A 26289-nucleotide genomic window follows, 5' to 3' on the forward strand; every position below is an offset into this window, starting at 1 on the left:
CCTGAGCATATGCCTGGATACGAGAAATATCCATGCCTGGCTGAAGTGAGACCGGCATACAATCATTTAGTAGGTGCGACTCCAATCCCATCATGAACCAGTGAACCCGATCCTCCATCGTAGATACAACAGTGGGAGCATACCTGGCTAACGAATCGAACTGAAGACTGTACTCCATTCCGGAGTCGTCTTCACACAGTTCCGACTACGGTCAAAATCCTAAGGCTTAAGCTTCCGTTTTAGGGACTAAGTGTCCCAAATAACTCCGAATCATTCGGTAATTGAATTCAACCACGCACGCAAGTCAATACACATGATACGAAGCTGCTCAGGGCCTTATGCCACGGAACGGGACTTAAATACTCAAAATGACCGGCCGGATCGTTACATCCTTCCCCTCTTAAACAAACGTTCGTCCTCGTACGTGTTAAGAATCGTCTCGAAGTCTTCAAATCACTGAAAACACATATCCAACATACACCCAAAGTGTGACCCCATGTCACCCCAATCCACATAAGCTTGACGACACCATCTCAACTGTAATTTATCCTCTCTACCAGCACCGATAAGCCTTAGAGTCAGAATTCTCACCTTTTATTCATCTCCAAAAGACCCGATTCTAAATCCATACCCGGTATCAGTCTCAACCAGCTTCGGCAAGTCATGCCTACACCCGCAAGGTACAACCACACAACGTGACACACCAAACATAGGCCCATAATAACATTTCTGATCACAATAGCTGCCCGTAATCAAAACCAGCACTGGCAATTAGCCACATATCCGTTAGCAACCCATTTCAAACCTCCACAACGCTGACAATGATGCAAGTAACATGAAGACCTCATTACTATACACCCGGATAAACAAGTCACAACTAACACTACCGGGCACACACCCCGCAAGCTAAAACTCAAGAAGCACAGAACGAAAAATGACTGAATGTGTAAAGAAAAACACATAAGAGAAATATCAAACAATACCCGACAGGCACAATTCTCTATGAGTACCATCCTACAAATCAATTTAAAAGGAAAAATTAAAGTATATGAACAAATCATAAGGATCTCATCCTGATATAACTTCCACCGCGGCACGCAACCCGGCTTAAACATATCAAATAGCATGGAAATCGCGAGGGTCTTGCCCTCACTTGAAATTACAGGTCTAATGCATATCATACCAATTGGAATCTCCCGCTAACTCAATTATGCCAATAAAATCACAACACTTACTGAACTCTCACCCCGGTAGAGTATCAAATCACAAATCATAACCAAATTACTCAAGAGTCACATCAAACCGACCATAATAGACAACATGAATTCACTTATAGTCTCTTAGCTTTCAATAATGAATTAAAACAATGATAGACACAACTACCACTCATAGAATCTCCCAACAAGGGCAAACATATAAACATAATACTAAGTCATGAACTCACCCATAGGTGGTACAACAAATAGGGGAACTCGCCCCGATAAGAAGAACCGAATCAAAATACGAATGGTGCTCCTCTCTAACAAATCAAAAACATACCTGTATGACATCATCTGGCACAGTGGCCTCAAGTCTACTATATGAAACACATCAACGGGTCGGGCCTTCCCCTCTTGGGCACCCTCTACTCGCCTGAATACTCCGCTGTGACACACCTGTCCGGAGTCTAGGGCAATCTCTCACCCTGTGGCTAGTATCTCTACACTCGAAGCAACCTCTCTGCTGACGTGGCTGTGGGAACTGTGCGGTACGGTACTCTAAGACCCATGAGCACCTAAAACACTGTGCGAAGCCTGAAGTACAAACTGAACTGGCTGCCCCACAAAACCTCTACCATGTCTTACCCTGCCTCCAAAATAAGGACCAGTAGATCTCTCCGGTCTACGAGGCCTCCTTGCCTCCCTGTCCTCTCTCAATTGACCTCGCCTGGCTCCTTTTTCCTGATCCCACATGCCCTCTACTCGGCGAGCTATCCCTACAACTTGCGCACACACATTTGCGAGAAAGAGTCCGCATCTACGAACTCAGCTAGTCATGCCTGGAACTGCATCTGCGGATTTACAGCCGCACCAGCGGCACCGCAGAAGTGCAAGGGGGAAATGCAGAAGCAAGATTCTTCGCAGGTGCGACCGCTGGACCGCAAAAGTGGCCTTCGCACCTGCACCGACCTCAGCAGAAGCGAGCGAGCCTCCAGGCCACCATGATTGCAGAAGCGACCATGCTCACGCAGAAGCGGAGCCGCACCTACGCTCCAAAGCGTCGCAGGTGCGAAAACACCAGAACCAGACATGTTCAAAACCATGAAAAACATCTAAAACTCATCTGAAACACACCCGGGACCCCGTCCAAGCATACCAACAAGTTCCATGCCCGATACGGACTCGCTCGAGGTATCAAATCACATCAAACAACTCTAAAAACATGAATCACCCTCCAATTCAAACTTAATGAACTTGAAACTTCAAATTTCTACAACTGATACCGAAACCTATCAAACCGCGTTCGATTGACCCCAAATTTTGCACACAAGTCATATTCAACATTACGGTCCTACTCCAACTTCCAGAATCGAAATCCGACCCCGATATCAAAAAGTCCACTTCCGGCCAAAATCTCCAAGAATTCGACTTTCACCATTTCAAGCCTAAATTAGCTACAGACCTCCAAAACACAATCCAGACACGCTACCAAGTCCAAAATCACCCAACGGAGCTAACGGAACCGACGAAACTCCATTCCGGAGTCTTCTTCACACAGTTCTGACTACGGTCAAAATCTTAAGGCTTAAGCTTCCATTTTGGGGACTAAGTGTCCCAAATCACTCCGAATCATCCGATAATTGAATTCAACCACGTACGCAAGTCAATACACATGATACGAAGCTGATCGGGGCCTTATGCCGCCGAACGAGACTTAAATTCTCCAAATGACCGGTCGGGTCGTTACAGGCTGGCCAAGCGCATGTGCGATTATGACAGCAGCTGGGAGCTTTAGCTGTTGCTCCCAATTTCCAACTTGGTTCGAGCCTCGTCCGATTGACACTCGGGGCCCCCGAGGCCCCGCCCGAACATACCAACAGGTTTGGAATCATAAAACGGACTCGCTCGAACTCTAGGAATGCCCGAAACAACATTAAAACTAAGAATCACACCCCAAAACTAATTGAATCAAACTTATGAACTTCAAGTTCTTCAATTTAATCCCAATGCGCCGAAACATACTTAAACCACTCGGAACGACACCAAATTTTTCGTGCAAGTCTTAAATGACATTATGGAACTATTCCCTATCTCAGAATTCCATTAGGACCTCGATTTCACCAAAATCCGCTCCAAAACAAATTTAAAAAACTTCTAAAACCTTCAAAGAACCAGCTTTCACTATTAGGTGCTAATACGCTCCCGGGTCATCCAAAACCCGATCCGAGCATACGCCCAAGTCAGAAATAATCATATGAACCTATTGGAACCGTCAAATCCTGATTCTGAGGTTGTTTACTTAAAATATTGACCGAAGTTAAACTTAGCCTTTTAAGGCCAACTTAAGGAACCAAGTGTTTCAATTTCAACTCGAACCCTTCCAAATCAAAAACCAACCATCCCCGCAAGTCACAGAATAGTAAAAGCACGTACGAGAAGTCTTACTTAGGGGAACATGGTTCAAGAAAACAAAACGACCGGTCGGGTCGTTACATTCTCCACCTCTTAAACAAACGTTCGTCCTCGAGCGGGTTTAGAATCATACCTGGAGTGCTGAACAAGTGAGGATATCTACTTCGAATGTCCTCCTTGGACTCCCAAGTCGCCTCCTTGACTAGTTGGCCCCTCAACTGGCTACTAGCAACAACGGCAATGGCCTATCAACAATGGCAACTAGCTCCTCTTCATAACCCATACTCTAATCTAACTGAATTGTGCTGACGTCTAACACATGTGACAAGTCGGCATGATACCTCCGGAGCATAGACACGTGGAATACTAGATGAACGCCTGAAAGACTGGGAGGCAAAGCAAGCTCATAAGCAACCCGTCCAACTCGTCTCAACACCTCAAATGGGCCTATAAACCTTGGTCTCAACTTGCCCTTCTTCCCAAATCTCATTATCCCCTTCATCGGTGAGACTTTCAAGAGAACCTTCTCGCCTACCGTAAATGATAAGTCACGCGCCTTCTGGTCCGCATAGCTCTTCTGTATGGACTGTGTTGTGCGAAGTTGTTCCTGAATCAACTTTACCTTTTGCCTAGGCATCCTTCACCAAATCAGTACCATATAATTTAGCCTCGCCGGGCTCAAACCACCCGATGGGAGAACGACATCGCTGACCATATAAAGCCTCAAATGTAGCCATCTCGATGCTGGACTGGTAACTGTTGTTGTAAGCAAACTCGGCCAAAGGCAATAACCGATCCCACTATCCCCCAAAGTCAATCACACATGCTCTGAGCATGTCCTCCAAGATCTGAACTGTCCGCTCCGACTGCCCGTCGGTCTGTAGATGAAATGCAGTGCTGAGCTTTACACGGGTCCCAAACTCACTTTGTACTGCTCTCTAGAAATGCGAAGTAAACTGAGGACCTCTGTCTGATATGATGGAAACAGGCATACCGTGCAGCCGAACTATCTCCTAAATCTAAATCTGGGCCAATCTCTCTGAAGTATACGTAGTCATCATAGGAATGAAATGTGCCAACTTGGTCAGTCAGTCTACAATGACCCAAACTGCATCAAACTTCCGCAAGGTCCGCGACAACACAACTATGAAGTCCATAGTAATGCGCTCTCACTTCCACTCAAGTATATTCATCTACTGGAGTAGGCCTCCTAGCGTCTGGTGCTGATACTTAACCTGCTGACAATTTAGGCATCTGGCTACATACTCAACTATGTCTTTCTTCATCCGCTGCCACCAATAATGCTGCCTCAGGTCGCGGTACATCTTCATTATACTTGGATGAATGGAATATCGAGAACTGTGCGCCTCCTCTAGAATCCTCATCCTCAATCCATCAACATTTGGAACAGATGATGACCCTGGAGTCGCAGAACACCATCATCGCTGATAGAAACCTCCATAGCACTACCCTGCAGTACCGTCTCTCTGAGAATCACCAAGTGCGGATCATCAAACTGTCGAGCCTTGATCTGCTCCAATAGTGAAGACTGGGCAACGATGCATGCAAGAACTCGGCTGGGCTCTGAAATATCCAACCTCACAAGTCTAATAGCCAAAGACTGAATGTCCAAGGCTAGTGGCCTCTCCTTGGCTGATATGGATGCCAAGCTATCCATACTCTCTGCCTTGCTACTCAAGGCATCCACGACCACATTCGCCTTGCCCAGATGATAAAGAATTGTGATGCCATAGTCTTTCAGTAACTCAAGCCACCTACACTGCCTCAAATTGAGATCCCTTTGCTTTAACAAATGCTGCAAGCTGCGATGATCAATGTAAACCTCACAGGACACCCCATAAAGATATTGCATCCAGATCTTAAGAGCATGAACAATCGCGACCAACTCCAAATCGTGCACATGATAATTCTTCTCATGGGGCTTCAGCTGACACGAAGCATATGCAATAACTCGTCCCTCCTGCATCAATACACAACCTAAGCCAATGCGCGAAGCATCATAATACACAGTATACATCCCTGAACCTGAAGGCAACACTAGGACTGGTGATGTAGTCAAAGCCGTTTTGAGCTTCTAGAAGCTCATCTCACAATCATCAGACCAACGAAACTAAGCACCCTTCTGGGTTAATCTAGTCAAAGGTGCTGCAATAGATGAGAAGTCCTCCACGAATCGGCGACAATAACTTGCTAACCCCAAGAAGCTCCTGATCTCAGTCGCTGAAGTAGGGCGAGGCCAACTCTGAACTACCTCAATCTTCTTGGGATCCACCTTAATACCCTCACCTAATACAACATGCCCCAAGAATGCCACAAATCTAACCAAAACTAACACTTGGAGAACTTAGCATATAGCTTCTGTTCCCGCAAGGTCTGAAGCACCACTCTCAAGTGCTGCTCATGCTCCTCCATGCTACGTGAGTAAATCAAGATGTCATCAATGAAGACAATGACAAACGAATCAATGTAAGGCCTGAACACCATGTTCATCAAGTCTATAAATGCCGCGGTGGCGTTAGTCAGGCCGAAGGACATCACCAGAAACTCATAATGGCCATATCTACTACGAAAAGCAGTCATCGGAACATTTGAGTCCCGAATCTTTAACTAATGGTACCTCGACCTCAAGTCGATCTTAGAGAACACCCTAGCACCCTACAACTGGTCAAACAAATCATCAATATGTGACAGCAAGTACTTATTCTTGATGGTAACTTTGTTCAACTGGCGATAATTAATGCACATCCACATAATCCCATCTTTCTTCTTTACAAATAAAACTGGTGAACCCCAAGGTGACATACTTGGCATGACGAACCCCTTTGCTAGCAACTCCTCAAGCTGCTCCTTCAACTATTTCAGAGCAATACGGTACGGTGGGATAGATATAGGCTGGGTACCTGGAGCCAAGTCATTACAAAAGTCGATATCATGATCTTGTGGCATGCCTAGAAGATCAGAAAGAAACACATCGGAGAACTCCCGGACTACTAGTACTGAATCAATCACCGGAGACTCTGCAGTAGTATCCCGAGCATAGGGTAGATAAGCCAAACAACCGTTCTCAACCATGTGTCGAGCCTTCATAAAAGAGATAACCTGACTAGATATACTGATAGACGAACCCTTATACTCCGATCTAGACAACTCTGGCATCGCTAAGGTAACAGTCTTGGCATGTCAGTCAAGGATGGCGTGATATGGGGATAGCCAGTCCATGCCTAGGATGACCTCAAAGTCGGTCATATCAAGCAACAGAAGATCTTCTCTAGACTCGTATCCACAGAATGTGACCACACAGGACCGATAGATCAGATCCACAACAACAGAATCGCCCACGGGAGTAGACACATAAACAGGAGTACCCAATGACTCACGAGGAATATCCTGGAAATAAGCAAACAGAGATGACACATATGAATAGGTAGATCCTGGATCAAACAACACTGAAGCATCCCTACCGCAGACAGAAATAGTACCTGTGATCACGGCATCTGAGGCCACTGCATCTGGTCTGGCCGAAAAGCATAGAACCTAGCTAGAGCACCGATTGGCTTGTCTCTGCCTATCTGAACAGTAGCTGGCTACCCTCCCCCTACCTAGCCTCCACCTCTAGGACACCCCCTATCCGCCTGCCCTCCATCTTTGGGCGGCCAGACTGCTGGTGTTGAAATCATGGGCTGATGACCCTATTGTACTACCTTGCCCCGAAGCCTGGGGTAGAACCTCCGCACATGACCGAGATCCCTGCACTCGAAACAACCTCTCGGTGCGGTGATATGCTGTCTTAAAGTCTGACCCTGGTGGCCTGAATACCCACTGGAAGAACCCTGAATGGCTGGTGGGAGGTAAGAACTCTCTAGCATGGCACTAAAATAGGCAGTGGAAGAACCATGAATAGCTGGTGGGCGGTAAGAACTCTCCGACATGGCACTGAAATATGGTCGCACTGGAGCACCCCGAGGAGGCGGCGGTGCTGGATATGCGGGCCTGCTGGGTTGACCCCTCATGAAGTGACCTCTTCCCCCAGCCGGGGCACTCTAAACTCTATGGAATAACGGACCCTCTTGTCCCGCTGCATCTGCTCTCTACCCCTCTAACAGTAACCCTCAATCCTCCGAACAATCTCCACTACTAGCTGATAGGAAGTCCCCATCTCAACCTCTCGGGCCATAGTGGCCTGAATACCTGAGTGCAACCCCGCAACAAACCTCTACACTCGCTCTGCCTCAGTAGAAAGTATCATAAGTGCATGGTGAGACAACTCAGAGAATCTCGCCTTATAATCGGTCACTGATATCTGACCCTGCTGAAGCTACTCAAACTGGAACCGTAACTCTTCCCTCTGAGAGGGTGGGATATACCTGTCCAAGAATAGACGTGTAAACTGGTCCCAAGTCATGGGAGGAAAACCTACTGGTCTGCCAAGAAGATAAGACTGCCACCACCTACAGGCCCTGCCCTCCAGCTGGAAAGTAGTGAAATCCACCCCATGGGACTCCAATATCCTCATGTTGTGCAGTCTGTCCCCGCACCGATCAATGAAGTCCTGGGGATCCTCATGTCGCTCACCTCCGAAGACAGGAAGGTGAAGCCTGGTCCATCTATCTAGTAGCTTCTGCAGCTCGCCGGTCGCAGCTGGTCTGGGCTCAAGTACAACTGCTGCAAATGGCTGGGCTCCGCCCACGGGTAGTATGCCCGGAGTTTGATATATTGCAGCTGCATGCCCAGGAGCCTGAGCAGCAGCGGTCTGTGGTCCCCCTCCCGCCTGAAATATGGCTGGGTCTGCTAACTAAATAAGCCTGGGTAATAGAATTCATGAACCGCAACATACGACTCATGACCTCCTGAAAGCCCGGTGCTGACATGAAATCAACTGGGGCTGGCTCTGCTGCGGGCACCTCGCCCTGCTCCTCATCAATGAGATCCTCCACAAGATCGACTGGTGGTGCAACTGGGGCAACTCTAAGACGTCCTCGTCCCCTACCTCGGGCGGGTGCCCTCCCTCGGCCTCTGCCTCAGCCTCTAGCAACAGAGGGAGCAGCCTCTCCCGGGTCAAGAACGTCTGTCGTGTGCGTTCTTACCATCTGTGAGAGAATAAGAGGAAGAAACTTAGTACACCATCAACTACACGATAGAAGATGAATAAAGAGTGGTTTCCTAACACCCTATAGCCTCTCGAAGATTAGTACGGACGTCTCCGCACCGATCTACATGACTCTATTAGGCTTGCCCATAACTTGTGAGATCTACGTGAAACTAGTGATCTGATACCATGTTGTCATGACCCAATTCCATTATAGGCCGTGATGGCGCCCAACAACGTTGTTAGGCAAGCCAACACTGATCAATCTAGTGGTTTCCTGTTTCTAATAAGTTGCTAGGTGAATATCATTCCTCATTGTTAAAAGATTTAGGAATTTACAGATGTAAAATAATTAAACGAAAGCAACTGAGTGCAAATCGTAATCATAAAATAACTCCAAAATCACAAGTCTACTAGCGTGTGCCAAGATCTGGTATCACAAGTGTGTGGGCTACTAGTAGAATATACAAAAGATCTCTACTACACTGTCTGAAATAGAATAGACATAAAATAAATCAAACAGAGACTCCGGCTGCTGCTGAACAGCTCGGAAGGGCAGCTCACCGTGTGGTCTCGGACCAGAAGTCAAGCGTGCGCGCCGGACTGATAACCTGATGCACCTGCCTCAGATCCTGCACATCAAGTACAGAAGTGTAGCGTGAGTACATAAACAACATAACCCAATAATTATCCAGTCTAACCTCGAAGAAGTAGTGACGAGGGGTCGACTTTGACACTTACTATGGACTGAAAATACTATGTCAAAATTTTACAAATAAGCATGGATTTCGTGAATAAAACTGAAAACTCAATAATAGGGAATAATAAATAATTCTTTCACGTGTACTAAGTCCCGAATTTATTTTCTTCATTTAACAATTTATATCTCAAGCCAATGAAGCAATATCAATTATAAATGATTCCAAGGATGTATCATGCGCAAATTATACCGAGGTCGTACGAACCGATCTAACATAAATATTTAAATTTTGCACAGCCGAGAGTCAGACTGCTCAAACCATAGATGCATCTATCTTCTACCGAGGCGTTCGGCCTGCTCCACAAAGAAAAAGATACTTTAAAGAAACACAAATTCTCAATAACAGTCAAGTGTTCTATTCACAACTTCAGGTAAGTGAAATTTAACCTTTTAAAAAAATTCCTTCATCATTTCCAATCTAACTTAAGAAATTAAATTAACATTTAAGGGTGCAAACATCTCAAATATAGCATGATATGGGTCCTAGACTTCCGGTCCAAGATTGTGCACAAACCCTCAAATTTGGCTCCAAACGACTCGCAACTAGTCAAATGTTATTTAAAATAATTAATAGACGCTTAAAAGTTCATATCCCAACTATCAAAGTGATTTCCCAAGCCTATTTGCAAAATTCCTAAAATTCATCCCCCCCAGGCCCACATGCCCGGATTCCGTATTTTTAAGAAAGTTGTTACCCATAACCTCTTGAACTCAAATATATGATTTTTACTAGATTCCATAACAAATTTCATGATTAAAATCTCATTTTTATCAAAAACCTAGGTTTTCACCTAAACCCTTAATTTTCACTAATTTACATGTTATAATCTACCAATAAACTATGTATTTAATACACATTATATAGAAATTACTTACCTTAAAGTGCTAGGTGAAATCCCCTCTCTAAGAGCTCCAAAAACTGCCCAACAATGGAAATAATTGAGTCAAAATGACTATGTCCCGTTTTAAAATAGACCACACTGCCTCCAGCGATCTCGCACCTGCGGTCGCAGGGTCGCACCTGCGTTGTCGCTTCTGTGGACAAAAGTTTACTTCTGCAGAAGTGCCCAGGCAGGCTGGCTACATTTCTGCGGATGGTGTCCCGCTTCTGCGGAGGTTGGGGGCGCACCTGCAGATCCTGGGTTGACCTTCCTTAGCCACTTCTGCGAGCTCGCACTTGCGGTTGGCCAAGCGCAGGTGCGATTATGACAACAACTGGGAGCTTCAGCTGTTGCTCCCAATTTCCAACTTGGTCCGAGCCTCATTTGATTGACACTCTTACCCCCCGGGGCCTCGCCCAAACATACGAATAGGTTTGGAATCATAAAACGGACTCACGATTGCGAAGGCCACTGCCTCCCCAGGCTATGCGAATGCAGTCATACGAACGCGAAGGAAAAATAAGCCCACCACCAAATATTCTCAGCGAACGCGACTCCCTTGTTGTGATCGCGATGAACAAAACCAAACACTAGCATCAGCAGTCCAAAACAAGGGAAAATGATCTGAAACCCATCCAAAACACACCCGAGGCCCAGGGACCAATCCCAAAACATAACATAGACCTATTTGAGGTCTCCAATCACACCAAACAACATCAAAACTACGAATCACACCTCTATTAAAGCCTAATGAACTAATGAACTTTCAACTTCCAAAACTCATGTCGAACCATATCAAATCAACTCGGAATGACCTCAAATTTTGCATGCAAGTCCCAAATGACACATCGGGCCTATATCAACTCTCGGAACCATTATCTGAATCCAATATCAACAAAGGCAACTCTCGATCAAACATAACAACCTTCAAAACCTTCAACTTTCCAACTTTTTCCAATTAAAGCCAACACAACCTAGGAACCTCCAAATCCAAATCCGGACATACGCCTAAGTCCAAAATCACAACCATCAAAATACCAATATGGAGTCGTCTACGCAAAAATAAAACTCTGGTCAACTCTTACAACTTAAGCCTCAAACCAAGGGACTAACTGTCCCAATTCAATTCAAAACTCTCCCGAAACTAAACCAACCATCCCGGCAAGTCGCATAATCACAAATACACATATGGAAAGCATAAAATAGGGGAAACATGGCTAAAATCCTCAAAATGACCAGTCATGTCATTACATTCTCCCCCTCATAAATAAATATTCATCCTTGCACGACTACAGAGACGTACCCGAAGTGCCAAAAAGATGAGGATAACAACTTCAAATATCATTCCTCCCTTTGACAGGGTTTCACCGAATTTCTTCAATAATGCAGATTCGATTTTATCGTCCTCTAGGTCGTTCCCTTTAATGGCACATGTGTAAGAGGTGACATGTTCGTTGGGGTCGGTAGTTCCGTTATATATAGGAATCTCGGGCATGCGGAATTTCTTTGGGATTGGTAGGGTAATGAGATGCCAAATAGCAATCACAGGAGTTAGCTTCAACCCAACGAAAAAATCAAAAGATTGATGAAGATGATGATCAAAGGATCTCTCGATCCTTCGTGGTCCCCGATGATTCCGACGCTACTTAATCAATGATTGAAGAACTGGAGCAAGTCATACTAATCGAGCATTTGCCCGAACGAAAGGTATACCTGGGAACGGGACTAACCCCCGAACTCAGGAAAAGGCTTATTTAATTTCTTATCGATAACATAGATTGTTTTGCTTGGTCCCATTTAGATATAACAGGGATCCCACCGGATATAACGACGCATCGTCTAAGCTTGGACCCTAGGTTCAAACCAGTGAAGCAAAAGAGAAGCCCCTAGTCCGAGGTAAAGCACGCATTCATAAAAGACGAGGTAACTAAACTTCTTAAAATAGGGTCCATTCGGGAAGTGAAATACCCCGAATGGTTAGCCAATGTAGTTGTAGTCCCTAAAAAAGGGAACAAACTTAGAATGTGTGTAGATTATAAGGATTTAACCAAAGATTCTTTTTCGCTGCCCAACATCGATCGCATGATCGATGCCACGACCGGCCATGAGGTCCTTACTTTTCTTGATGCATATTCCAGGTATAATCAAATCCAAATGAACCCGAAAGACCGGGAAAAAACTTCATTTGTCACCAAGTATGGAACGTATTGTTATAATGTGATGCCCTTCGGGCTAAAAAATGCAGGAGCTACTTACCAATGCCTAGTGAATAAAATGTTCGAGGAACAAATAGGTAAATCAATGGAAGTTTATATTGATGACATGCTAGTTAAGTCCTTGCGTGCAGAGGACCATTTGGCTCATTTGCAGGAAACATTTGAGATTTTAAGGAAATACAACATGAAGCTCAACCCCGAGAAATGTGCTTTCGTGGTCGGTTCAGGCAAGTTCCTTGGATTTATGGTATCGAATCGGGGGATCGAGATCAACCCCGATAAAATCAAGGCCATCGAAGACATCGCCATCGTGGACAGTGTAAAAGCCGTGTAGAGGCTAAAGAGATGGATTGCTACCTTAGGCTGATTCATTTCAAGGTCGTCAAATCGAAGTCACAGATTTTTCTCTCTACTAAAAAAGAATAATGATTTCGCCTAGACCCCGGAATGCCAACATGCATTAGAGGAATTGAAGCGATACCTATCGAAACCATCACTGCTTCACACTCCAAAGGCAGACGAGAAACATTGCTTGTACTTGGAAGTATCGGAAATCGCGGTAAGTGGTGTCCAAGTTCAAGAAGAGCAAGGTACGCAATTTCCCGTTTATTATGTAAGTTGAACCTTAGGGGAAGCAGAAACTAGATACCCACACTTAGAAAAATTAGTACTTGCACTGATAAGCACATATAGAAAGTTAAGACCATACTTTCAATGTCATCCCATATGCATATTAACCACTTACCCACTTCGTAATATTTTACACAAGCCCGAACTATCGGGCCAATTGGCCAAATGGGCCATCGAACTCAGTGGTTTCGATATCGAATATCAAACCCAGACGGCCATTAAGTCTCAAAATTTAGCGGACTTCGTGGCCGATTTCATGCCAACCCTCGTACTCGAAGTTGAAAAAGAACTCTTATTGAAATCGGGTACATCATCAGGGGTATGGACCCTTTTCACAGACGGGGCTTCAAACGTGAAGGGGTCCGGGCTAGGCATCGTTTTAAAGCCACCCAAGGGTAACACTATTAGGCAATCTATCAAAACTACTAGGTTGACTAACAAAGAGGCGGAGTATGAGGCCATAATTGCAGGTCTCGAGCTAGCTAAAATCTTGGGAGCAGAAGTCATTGAAGCCAAGTGTGACTCTTTGCTGGTGGTAAATCAAGTAAACAAAACCTTCGAAGTTCGAGAGGATAGAATGCAAAGGTATTTGGACAAACTACAGGTAACTTTGCACCGTTTCAAAGAATGGACCTTACAGCATGTACCTCGAGAATAAAACAGTGAGGCCGATGCATTTGCAAATTTGGGGTCATCGGTCGAGGAAGACGAGATCAGCTCGGGGACTGTCGTTCAACTCTTGAGATTCGTGATCGAGGAAGGTCATGCCGAAATAAACTCTGCAAGCTTAACATGGGATTGGAGGAATAAGTAAATTGAATACTCTGAGAACGGAAAGCTCCCATCGGACCCTAAAAATTTGAGGGCCCTACGAACCAAAACTGCTCGGTTCACATTGACTGCAGATGGAACATTATACCGAAGGACATTCGATGGACCATTGGCAGTATGCTTAGGACCAAGAGACACCGACTACATCCTACGTGAGATTCACGAGGGTACTTCTGGAAATCATTCCGCTACCGATTCATTAGTTTGAAAAATAATCAGAGCAGGATATTATTAGATCGATATGGACAAAGATGCAAAGGAGTTTGTTCGAAAATGTGACAAATGTCAAAGGTTTGCACTGATGATCCATCAGCCCGGAGAGCAACTTCACTCAGTCCTATCCCCATGGCCATTCATGAAATGAGGAATGGATATCGTCGGCCCTCTGCCATCAGCCCCAGGTAAAGCTAAGTTCATTTTATTTATGACTGACTATTTCTCTAAATGGGTTGAAGCACAGGCGTTAGAGAAAGTAAGAGAGAAAGAGGTTATAGACTTCATCTGGGATCATATCGTACGTCGATTTAGGATACCCGCCGAAATAGTGTGTGACAATGGGAAACAATTTGTCGGCAACAAAGTGACGAAATTCCTCAAAGACCACAAAATAAAAAGGATATTATCAACACCGTATCACCCTAGTGGGAATGGACAGGCCGAATCGACGAACAAGACTATCATTCAAAAGCTAAAGAAAAGGTTGAACGACGCTAAGGTAAAATGGAGAGAAATCCTACCCGAAGTTCTTTGGGCATATCGAACAACATCAAAATCCAGTACGGGGGAAACCCTGTTCTCCTTTGTATATGGCTCTGAAGCCTTGATTCTAGTCGAAGTCGGGGAACCCAGTGCAAGGTTTCGATATACAACAGAAGAGCAAATCACGAGGCTATGACTACTAGCATCGAATTATTGGATGAAAAACGAGAAGCCGCTCTCGTCCAATTGGCCGCCCAAAAGCAGCGGATCGAAAGATACTATAATCGAAGAACCAATCTTCACCATTTTAAAATCGGGGACTTAGTGCTAAGGAAAGTCACCCTCAGCACCTGAAATCCAAATGAAGGAAAACTGGGTCCAAACTGGGAAAGACCGTATCAGGTACTCAAACACGCCGGTAAAGGATCCTACAAGCTCGGTATTATGAATGGCAAACAACTACCAAGCAATTAGAACGTGTCACACCTAAAACGATACTACTGCTAAGGTACGACCCTCCCATGTTCGTTTATATTTCGAAACTAACCCTTGTAGGAGTTCGATCAGGAACAACGATGGATCATTAAACACGAAGCCTTACGTCTGAAAGCACACGTTGCACTCTTTTTCCCTTAGGCCGGTTTTATCCCATATGGGGTTTTCGGCAAGGTTTTTAATGAGGCAACCATTGATCATGCTAACTTAGAACAAATCAACAGTATCCGAGGCCTCCTTACAATCAACCTCGAATACTGGGGGGGGGGGAGGGGGGCATTACCCTTAAATATATCAAGTTCGATGCAAGAAATTTACTTCATAACAACATGGTTTCGATAGGAAAAATTGTAAGAGCCAAATGGTCAAAACGAACCATGCTCATGTAGTTTGCTCGATCCCTGGTACAGAAGATAAACACATGTATAATGACATAAAGAGAATTTCTTTTTGATATCTCAGAATCCATCCTCTATTTTGTGATCTATTTTGCAAGCAGGCTTGAGGGCCGACCATTACCCCATAAATCGGGGACTGCCAACCGAAAAATCAGCGAGATCAAGTCCCACTAAGCCTACGGGCTACTCTTATTTTGAGTTCAACAATCACTCACTCGACCATTAAGCCTATGGGCTACATTACTTCGAGTTCAAATCACTCACTCGACTACTAAGCCTACGAGCTACTCTTATTTCGAGTTCGAGCAATCACTCACTCGACCATTAAGCCTACGGGCTACATTACTTCGAGTTCGAATCACTCACTCGACTAATAAGCCTACGAGCTACATCACTTCGAGTTCGAGCAAGCACTCACTCGACTACTAAGCCTACGGGCTACCTTTCTTCGAGTTCGAGCGAAGCACTCACTCGACTATAAAGCCTACTGGCTACCTTTCTTCGAGTTCGAGCAAAGCACTTACTCAAACTATTAAGCCTTCGGGATATCTTTCTTCGAGCAAAGCACTCACTCAACTATAAAGCCTACGGGCCACATCACTTCGAGTTTGAGAAAGCACTCACTCGACCATTAAGCCTATGGGCTACATTACTTCGAGTTCGAATCACTCACTCGACTAATAAGCCTACGGGCTACATCACTTCGAGTTCGAGCAAGCACTCACTCGACTACTAAGCATATGGGCTACTCTTATTTCGAGTTATATCAATCACTCACTCGACCATTAAGCCTACGAGCTACATTACTTCGAGTTCGAATCACTCACTCAACTACTAAGCCTACGGGCTACTCTTATTTCATGTTCGAGCAATCACTCACTCGACCATTAAGCCTATGGGCTACATTACTTCGACTTCGAATCACTCACTCGACTAATAAGCCTATGGGCTATATCACTTCGAGTTCGAGCAAGCACTTACTCGACTACTAAGACTACGTGCTACTCTTATTTCGAGTTTGAGCAATCACTCACTCGACAATTAAGCCTATGGGATACATTACTTTGAGTTCGAATTACTCACTCGACTACTAAGCCTATGGGTTACCTTATTTCGAGTTTGAGCAAGCACTCACTCGGTTATAATGGCTACAAGGTCCAAATTCGATCAAATTGCCTAAAGCCTTATGAAAACCTTCATAAGGCATGAATGAAACAAAATCTTCACAAGGCAGAGAATAAAACAGAGGCAAGTCGAGAAAAGAAAAGATCTTTATATATATACAAGTATGTTTACAATGTCCGAACAGGACCCTACACAAAAAAACCAAAATAGAAACTAAGGGCTATGTTTCTTGGTTATCTCCGGGGGCGGTCTCTTCTCCATCAGGCTCCTCCCAGCTCTTGGACCCACTCTTACCCCCATTATCATCATCATCATCAGAAGCCAAGGCTCTGACATCAGCTTCAAGATCTTTAGCCTTTTTTTTATCTCTTAGGTAAGATCAAAACCTCGAGCATGGATCTCCTCGAGGGTTTCCCTCCGAGATTAGCATTTGGCGAGTTCAACAAACCAATATGCTCAAGTTTGAGCGGCCTCGACTGCCTTTTTCGCTTGTACTTGAGCGGCTTCAACATCGGCCCAATAGACGACCACGAATGCATCTGCCTCGATATTTGCTTTTTCGGCTTCAGATTTGGCCTTGGAAAGTTTGGAAGCCAACCGAGCCTCGAGCTCCTCTATTTTTCTTGATTAAACTGAGCTCTCCTCCTTCATGCTTTGAAGTTGGTATTCGGCCGATGATAATTGGGCTCGAGCAGTTTCTTTTTCTGCGGCAAGACGGTCTATGCCATCTTTCCATTCCAAGGTCTCCTCCCTTTTCATATCGACCTCCTCACGAAGCTTCCCAATTAACTCAAGCTTCTGCTGCAGCTGTGAGATCAAAATATTAGCCACCGTTCCAGGATTGAGCCCATGGGTTTTTTAAGATTATTATTACCTGCTCGGTTAGGTCGGTCTGGTCTTGATGAGCCTTGGCCAACTTAGCTTGGAGGTCTTTGATTTCTTCTTCCCTTCGCCCGAAGAGGAGTCTAAGGACGTTCCTCTCCTCCGTGACCTGTCAGAGGTCGGCCTCATACCGACGCAGCTCAGCTCGAGACCGAGAACATGTTTCTCGATGAACCGCTACGGCCTACATAAGAAAGAAGAAAAAGAGTTAGAGAAGAATAGCAAACATAAAAGTAATATCAACGAAGGGAGTTAAAGCTTACCCGATTCAGAGCTTGCTGCACTTCACAAAAAGGCCCGACATATCACTAGGGCCAGAAACATCCTTGACTCCAGTAAACAAATCACAGAAGGGGTCCTCCCCTTCATGAGACCGGTTTATCTCGAGGGCCCCCAAAGCTTGGGCTTCCCGAATCGCCCCTTCGAGAAAGGCAGGGAGAGTGGGCGAGTCTCCGATTACTGTTGCCCCAAGAGACTCGCTTGGGGCATTATCCTCAATTCGGAGAGCTTCAGGACTGGCCTCTTCTAATATACCCACCATTTGTTGACTTCGGCGGGAAGCATCCTCGATCTCTAATGATTCAGGGACTCTGCCCTAACCTTCCTCCGATATCTCCTCAGTCCGAGGTGGATCTTTATAAATTACCATTGACCCAAAAAATGGATAGAGTTGAATTTGTACGTAGTTCTATGGGTATGTGGTATAACTTGACACAAATCGTAAGAGTAAATAGAAATATCGAGTGTTGACTGTAGAGAATGAAAAATAAGCTAAGTTGAAAAGAGGATAATTTATGGATTAAGTAAGATAAATCAATCTATGAAGCTAAAAAAGGATAACTCTTCAATATAGGAGTGTATGATATCTCAGTTACAATGTATGCAGAACATGCCCTTTACAGAAATATAGCCATCCCTTTTATATTGGGGGATCTTACTTTAGATATAATTAAAAATACATAGTGGGGAACACATGATAAATCAACTTTTCCCTAATTCACGCTGAGATTCTCTCCCTTAGTGTGGCTGCAACGGCTCTTGTCTATGAGCTCATCTTGATCGGACTCAGTATTGATCGATTTCTAGTTTTAGAGCGCGATGTGGGTTTGAGCTTGATGCCGACTTGGGGTCCGGTAATGACTTGGGCTCGGTATTGGTTAGCCTCTGGCCCTTAAGCTCGATTCCATCACATCTCATCATAGTTCGATTTGGACCCGAGCTCGATAATGACTTCGAGCTCGATATTTGACTTGTCCCTGAAACTTGAAGCTCGTTTTGTGCCTTCTGCGGATCCCATCTCAATATTATGATGACTTTCTTCGGTCCATTATGTTCCCATCTCGATCAGACGTACGAAGGCCGAAATCAGTTATGACCGTATACATTTTGATACACTACTAATGCTCGATTAAGTTTTGTGTCTATGTAACATTTTGTTGATGGTGCTAGTTCTGTCTTTTCCTTTGTGTTAGATATAAACTTATGTGTTGAATAATACAATATTATATGTAATGACCCGACCGGTCGTTTCGTGTATTTGAGCATCATTCCCCTATTTGATGCTTCCCGTAGGTGCATTTCTTATTACGTGACTTGTGGAGATGGTTGGTTTGGTTTCGGGAAGGTTTTTGATTGAATTGGAATACTTAGATCCTAGTTCGTAAGCTTAAGTTATGAATATTGATCAGAGTTTATGTAAAGTATTTGATATCGGATTAGAGTTTTGATAGTTTCATTAGGTCCGGATGGTGATTTTGGACTCAGGCATATGTCCGGATTTGGATTCGGAGGTTCCTAGGTTGAATTGACTTTAGCTAGCAAAAGTTGGAAGCTTGAAGGTTGAGAAGGTTCATAGGTTTGACCGAGAGTTGACTTTGATGTTATCGGGTTTGGATTGTGATTCCGGGAGTTGAAATAGGTCATTTGTATCATTTGGGACTTGCATGCAAAATATGCGGTCAATCCGAGTTGATTTGATGTGGTTCGGCATGAGTTTTGGAAGTTGGAAGTACATTAGTTTCTTAGGATTGAATTAATGTGCGATTCGTGGTTTTGATATTGTTTTGTGTGATTTGAAGCCTCAAGTAGGTTCGTGTTATGTTTTGAGATTGGTTGGTATGAGTGGTTGACGAGCTCGAAACACACACCTAAATTATGCTCGATAATCAAATATAGTATAGTATAATATCGTATCCACATGGATTGGATTTAAACAGTATTCTCGTAGTTTTTAGCTTGGTTGCTATCCAAGATGATCAACAATTGAGATTTATAAGATTTCTAAATAAAATTAACTAAGAGTTTAAAGTTATTGACTAATGACAATCGAAACAAAGAACAAGCAAAGAAGGTTATCAGTGGGAGAAAATAGAGTTTTGATAGGATAGGTGCAAGATAATTGTTCAGGATCTAACTTTAGATAATTCACTTCTAATGTTCAAGTGAGTCTCTCGAATTCACTCAATTATTAGTTTACACGTTCAACAGAAACTCCTCTCTTGATTAAGTCTCAACCTCACGAGATGAACCAATTTAAGCCCTGTAAAGATATGCAAAAATGCGTAGTGGATTGGTCTTTAGGAGAACCTCTCTCGATTATCCTCCTAACTAGGTTTAATCAATGATTCAACTAGCCTATTCCGATTACTAAGAAGAATTAATGAACTCAACCAACAAAATAATGCAAAGATATCACAGGTTATGCCTCTCTCGATTACATGAACAAGTGAATATATATGCAACAATTAAATCATCCAAAAATGATTCAATACATAAAACTAGAGTTATAATCCACAAACAATCATCAATACACCAAATCCATCAAACCCTAAATGGAACTACTCCATAATAATGGAGAAATTCATCACAAATATAATTAAAGTATAGAAAAATATAGATTCGATCCAAACTCGGGTCTTGAGTGAGGAAGGAATGATGAAATCCTTGTGCTTGTGTTCTTCCAACTACTTTAGGTCAAAAGTATGTCAAAAGTCTAGAAAATAATATTTTTTCATGTATTTATACCAAGTAGGGTCATGTCCAAATGAAACTACATTCTCCTAGCTGAAATAGGACTTTAGTTCTGTAAAGATTACACAGGCGCGCCGCATGGGGCGACGGGCCACGCGGGACGTTTTTGGAGATTTCCAGAGAGCTAACAATTTGCAAGCAGGCCGGATTTGCACAGCCGCGGCGCACTGGGCGACGCACTGCATGTCGCATTAGTGAGAATGTCCAGGGGACTTTGTTTCCTCTATGTTTGATGCCTAAACCTTGCATTTTGGCTGCCACCACGTGGCAAAGCACTACGTAGTAGTGAAATTATGCTATTGGATGTGACTTTTTGCTTATTTAAAGCCAAATTGGCCTAACACAAGAAGTGTTAGTGGCCTTTCTTAGAATGATTAGTTTCTTTAACTTCTGTACATAATTGCAAAGCCACGAAGTGGCAGCTCTATTGCATTCCTTTTGTCTTTTCTTCCTTCATTTTTACTATGTACATGCGATCCTCAACTCTCGAACTCAATCCCGGTTTAACTTTCGAACTTCTACTCAGATTTTAAAGTTTTTTTTTATTTATGTTAGCTCCAAAAATATGTCTTAGCTCGAACTCACAACCTACACAACAAAAAACACATAATGAGTATAAATTATCCATCTGTTAGCTCAAACATGATTAAAGTGTAGTCAAATAATAGGTGTAAAGTATCTAAAAACTCGTATATTTAGCCTACCATCAACACCCTACACTTAAACCATTGCTTGTCATCGAGCAATATAATCTACCCTTCAAACAGGGCGACCTTTTCAAGCAACTCCCGTAACTCATCATACCAAGAATATTTAAAACAGATTAAGCACCATACCGTAACATCCTAAAGTCAAGACTCAACTCAAAACCACCATGCATTTTTTCACAACCCGCTCACTTACTCTAACACAGAGGTCAATGACATTACCTTTTCTTCATGAATCAAGAGCCCTCACACAATAATATAGAGTATTTCCACACACAATAAAATTTAAGAACAATTAGGAACTCAAGATAGAAAGAATTCACTCACTCTCAGAAGTAGCATTCATATGCCACAAAAGACGTACCATAGGCTTGCGCGTAGTGTACTACTTTACTAATTGAGCTCATTCAGTCGAGGATCAAGTAGGACTTTAATTGATTGTAATGTAGGCTGCATGATGGGTAGGATACTCTTAGATATAAGAGTGACTACACCTCCCTAAGTACTTTAATACATAAAATTAACCATTCAAACCCCACACTTTTTGTCACGACCCAATTTCTCCCTCTGTGAAATGTCGTGACGGCACCTAGTCTCTACGACTAGGTAAGCCTAATTATTGCGGAAATGAAATGAAAACACAAAGATAACAGCTAACAGATATAGTTAATAAGCAGAAACAGTGCCACTCATCATATACAATATTCACTTTTTTCCAAAACCCGAAATACCATAAGTCACAAGCTACTAAGAAGTTTTAACCGTTCTATACATCATTTCTACAGAAAGAAGGCAAAATGAACATAGGGGGATAGATGGGGACTCAGAGGATCTGCGGACACGGGCAGATGTACCTTGAAGTCTCCAATAAGCAGCAACAACTGCAACTAGTGATAAGGCTGGTAAGATGAACCTGGATCTGCACATGAAAAATAAACATGTGCAGGAAAGGGCGTGAGTACACCACAATGGTACCCAGTAAGTGCCAAGCCTAACCTCAGTCGAGTAGTGACGAGATCAGGTCAGGGCTCTACTGGTATAAAATAATAAACTAAGACAGAACGAGATATCACAGTCAAAATAAATACGGAAATCTAACGGGAATAGAATCATCGCAAAACAACAGCTCAGAATACAGAAATAATAATAGGGGATCTCCCGAGATACCGTCTCATAGTCCCAAATATAAATGAGCAGAGGGATCTCCCGGACTACCGTTCTGTAGTCTCAAAATAAATATGCAGAATATGGGGATCTCCCGGAATACAGTTTCATAGTCCCAAAGTAAATATGCAGTACAGGGGGATCTCCCGGAATACCATTCCGTAGTCCCAAAGTAAATATGCAGTACATGGGGATCTCCTGGAATACCGTTCCGTAGTCCCAAAGTTTATGCAGCGGAACAAACAAAAATAACAGCAAGAAGTCCTACAGTTTAGACTAAGTTCAATTCAAAGAAAGCAGGTAATTTCACTACACATGTTGCACAAAGTCCAAATAGGCAGTTAAAGAAGTAGGCATGCTATTCTAATCTAAACAGGATAGTTACATATGCTAGTGTGTTTCAAATAAGGAGAAACAAGTTATGACTTAGTAAAAAATGGAGTTTTACAACAAATAGCCCGTGTACGTACTCGTCACCTCACGTACACGACGCTCACATATCAAACGGTACCAAATCATAAGGGGAGTTCCCCCACACAAGGTTAGGCAAGCCACTTACCTCGAACCAAGCTCAATCAATCAGTCACAATGACTTTCCCACGAATATACGGCTCCGAGTGGCCCAAATCTAGCCAAAATCAATTACATAGCATAAATATAACTACAAGAAACTAATCTAGCTAATGAAATCAAAGCTAACGCGAGCAATTTAAAAATCGCTCAAAAAACATCTCCGGGCCCACATCTCGGAATTGGGTAAAAGTCACAAAATAGAATCACCCATTAAGTCACAAGTTCACTCGTACCAAAATTACTCAAATCCGATACCAAAATCTCGAAGAAAACCCCAAAATTCGGCCTAAGAACTTTTCTCAACGTTTTCCAAATTTTCACCCCAAATCCAAAATTAAATGATGAATTCAAGCATAGATTAGTGGAATATAACCATAAAGGAGTTAGGAATCATTACCCAGTGACTTCCTCTGAAAATCTCTCCAAAAATTTTCTTCTACGGAGCTCCCAATTCAATTTTGTGATATGAACTCAAAACCCTCGTTTTTTGAACTTTAAATTTTGCCCAGGTATGCCCTTCTTTGCAAACGCGGTCAAAGCCTCGCGTTCGCGTATCACAAGCTTCTTTGGACAAAAAATATACTCATTGCGAATGCGATGCACTGGTCGCGAATGCGAAGCTCAACTAGCCTGACCCGAAACTCACCCGAGGCCCCCGAGACCTCACATCTGCTATCTTTCAAGTCCAAAACTAGTCTGTTAAGCACCCAAAACTCACCCGAGGCCCCCGAGACCTCAACCAAACATACTAACCAATCCTAAAACACCATACGAAAGTAGTCGAACCCTCAAATCACATCAAACAACGCTAAAATGACGAATCACCCGATGCCAAAACCTATCAAACCACGTCCGATTGACCTACGAACCTACTCCAACTTCCGGAATCAGATTCCAACCCCGATATCAAAAATTCCACTATCGGTCCAAAACTTCAAAAATTCGACTTTCGCCATTTCAACCCTAAATGAGCTACAGACCTCCAAAACACAATCCGGACACTCTCTTAAACCCAAAATCACCCAGCAAAGCTAACAGAATCGACGGAACTCCATTCCGGAGTCGTCTTCACACAGTTCCGACTACGGTCCAAATTCTAAGGCTTAAACCACCATTTTGGGACTAAGTGTCCCAAACACTCCCCAAAAACCAAAATGAAACCTCCCGGCAAGTCACAATAGCAGAAATAGATACGGGGAAAACAGTTAATAGGAGATCGGAGCTCTAACTCTCAAAACGACCGGCCGGGTCGTTACATCCTCCCCCCTTAAAACAATCGTTCGTCCTCGAACGAGTATAAAGACATACCTGAAGTGGAGAAAAGATGAGGATAACGGCTGCGCATATCCTGCTCGGTCTCCCAAGTTGCCTCCTCGACCGGCTGACCCCGCCGCTGAACCTTTACTGATGCAATGTTCTTTGACCTCAGCTTCCGAACCTGCATGTCCACAATAGCCACTGGCTCCTCAACATAAGATAGATCCTTGTCCTATTGGACTGAGCTGAAATCCAACACATGAGACGGATCGCCGTGATATCTCCGGAGCATCGAAACATGAAATACCAGATGAACTCCTGGTAGGGTGGGAGGTAAGGCAAGCTCATAAGCATTCTCCCCAACTCGCCACAACACCTCAAAGGGGACATTAAACCTTGGGCTCAGCTTGCCCCTCTTTCCGAACCTCATAACTCCGTTCATAGGAGAAACCCGAAGCAGGACCCGCTCTCCAACCATGAATGCAACATCGCGAATCTTTTTGTTCGCATAGCTCTTCTGTCTGGACTGGGCTGTGTGAAGTCTATCCTGAATTACCTTCACCTTCTCCAAGGCATCCTGAACAAAGTCCGTACCCAATAATCTGGCCTCGCCCGGCTCTAACCAACCCACTGGGGACCGACACCGCCTACCATACAGAGCCTCATACGGTGCCATCTGAATGCTGGACTGATAACTGTTATTTTAGGCAAACTCCGCAAGTGGCAAGAACTGATCCCAAGAACCTCGAAACTCCATCACACAAGAACAGAGCATTTCCTCAAGAATCTGAATAGTGCGCTCGGACTGCTCGTCCATTTGAGGGTAAAAAGTTATGCTCAACTCCACCCGATTACCCAACACCTATTGTACGGCTTTCCAAAACCGCGATGTAAACTGTGTGCCTCAATCAGAAATGATAGATACCGGTACGCCATGAAGTCTGACAATCTCATGAACGTAAATTCGAGCCAGGTGCTCGAAAGAATAGGTAGTCCTCACAAGAATGCTGACTTGGTCAGCCTATTCACAATCACCTAAACTGCATCAAACTTCTGCTGAGTCCGTGGGAGTCCAACAATGAAGTCCATAGTGATCCGCTCCCATTTCCACTCCGGAATTTCTATCTTCTGAAGCAACCCACCCGGTCGCTGATGCTCATACTTCACCTGCTGGCAATTTAGACATCTAGCCACATACTCTACTATGTCCTTCTTCATCCTCCTCCACCAATAATGCTGCCTCAGGTCCTGATACATCTTCACGGCACTCGGATGAATGGAGTACCGCGAGCTGTGAGCCTCCTGGAGAATCAACTCACGCAAACCGTCCACATTGGGCACACATAACCTGCCCTGCATCCTCAATGCACCATCCTCCCCAATAGTGACCTCCTTAGCATCACCGTGCTGGACCGTGTCCTTAAGGACAAGCAGATGGGGGTCATCATAGTGACACTCCCTGATACACTCATAAAGAAAAGACCGAGAGACCACACAAGCCAATACTCGACTTGGCTCAGAAATATCCAATCTCACAAACTGGCTGGCTAAGCCCTAAACATCCAATGCCATAGGCCTCTCTACTGCTGGTAGATATGCTAAACTCCCCAAACTCTCTACCCGATGACTCAAAGCATCAGACACCACATTGGCCTTCCCGGAATGGTACAAAATGGTAATGTCATAATCCTTAAGCAGCTCTAACCACCTCCTATGATGCAAATTAAGATCCTTCTGCTTGAACAAATGTAGCAAACTCTGGTGATCAGTGTAGATCTCACAAGGAACGCCGTACAAATAGTGCCTCCAAATCTTCAACGCATAAACAATAGTTGCTAGCTCAAGGTCGTGATTAGGATAGTTCTTTTTATGCACCTTTAGTTGTCTGGACGCGTAGGAAATCACCCTACGGTCCTGCATCAA

Source organism: Nicotiana tabacum, chromosome 21 (genome assembly GCF_000715075.1).
Source record: "Nicotiana tabacum cultivar K326 chromosome 21, ASM71507v2, whole genome shotgun sequence".
Taxonomy (NCBI): Eukaryota; Viridiplantae; Streptophyta; class Magnoliopsida; order Solanales; family Solanaceae; genus Nicotiana; species Nicotiana tabacum.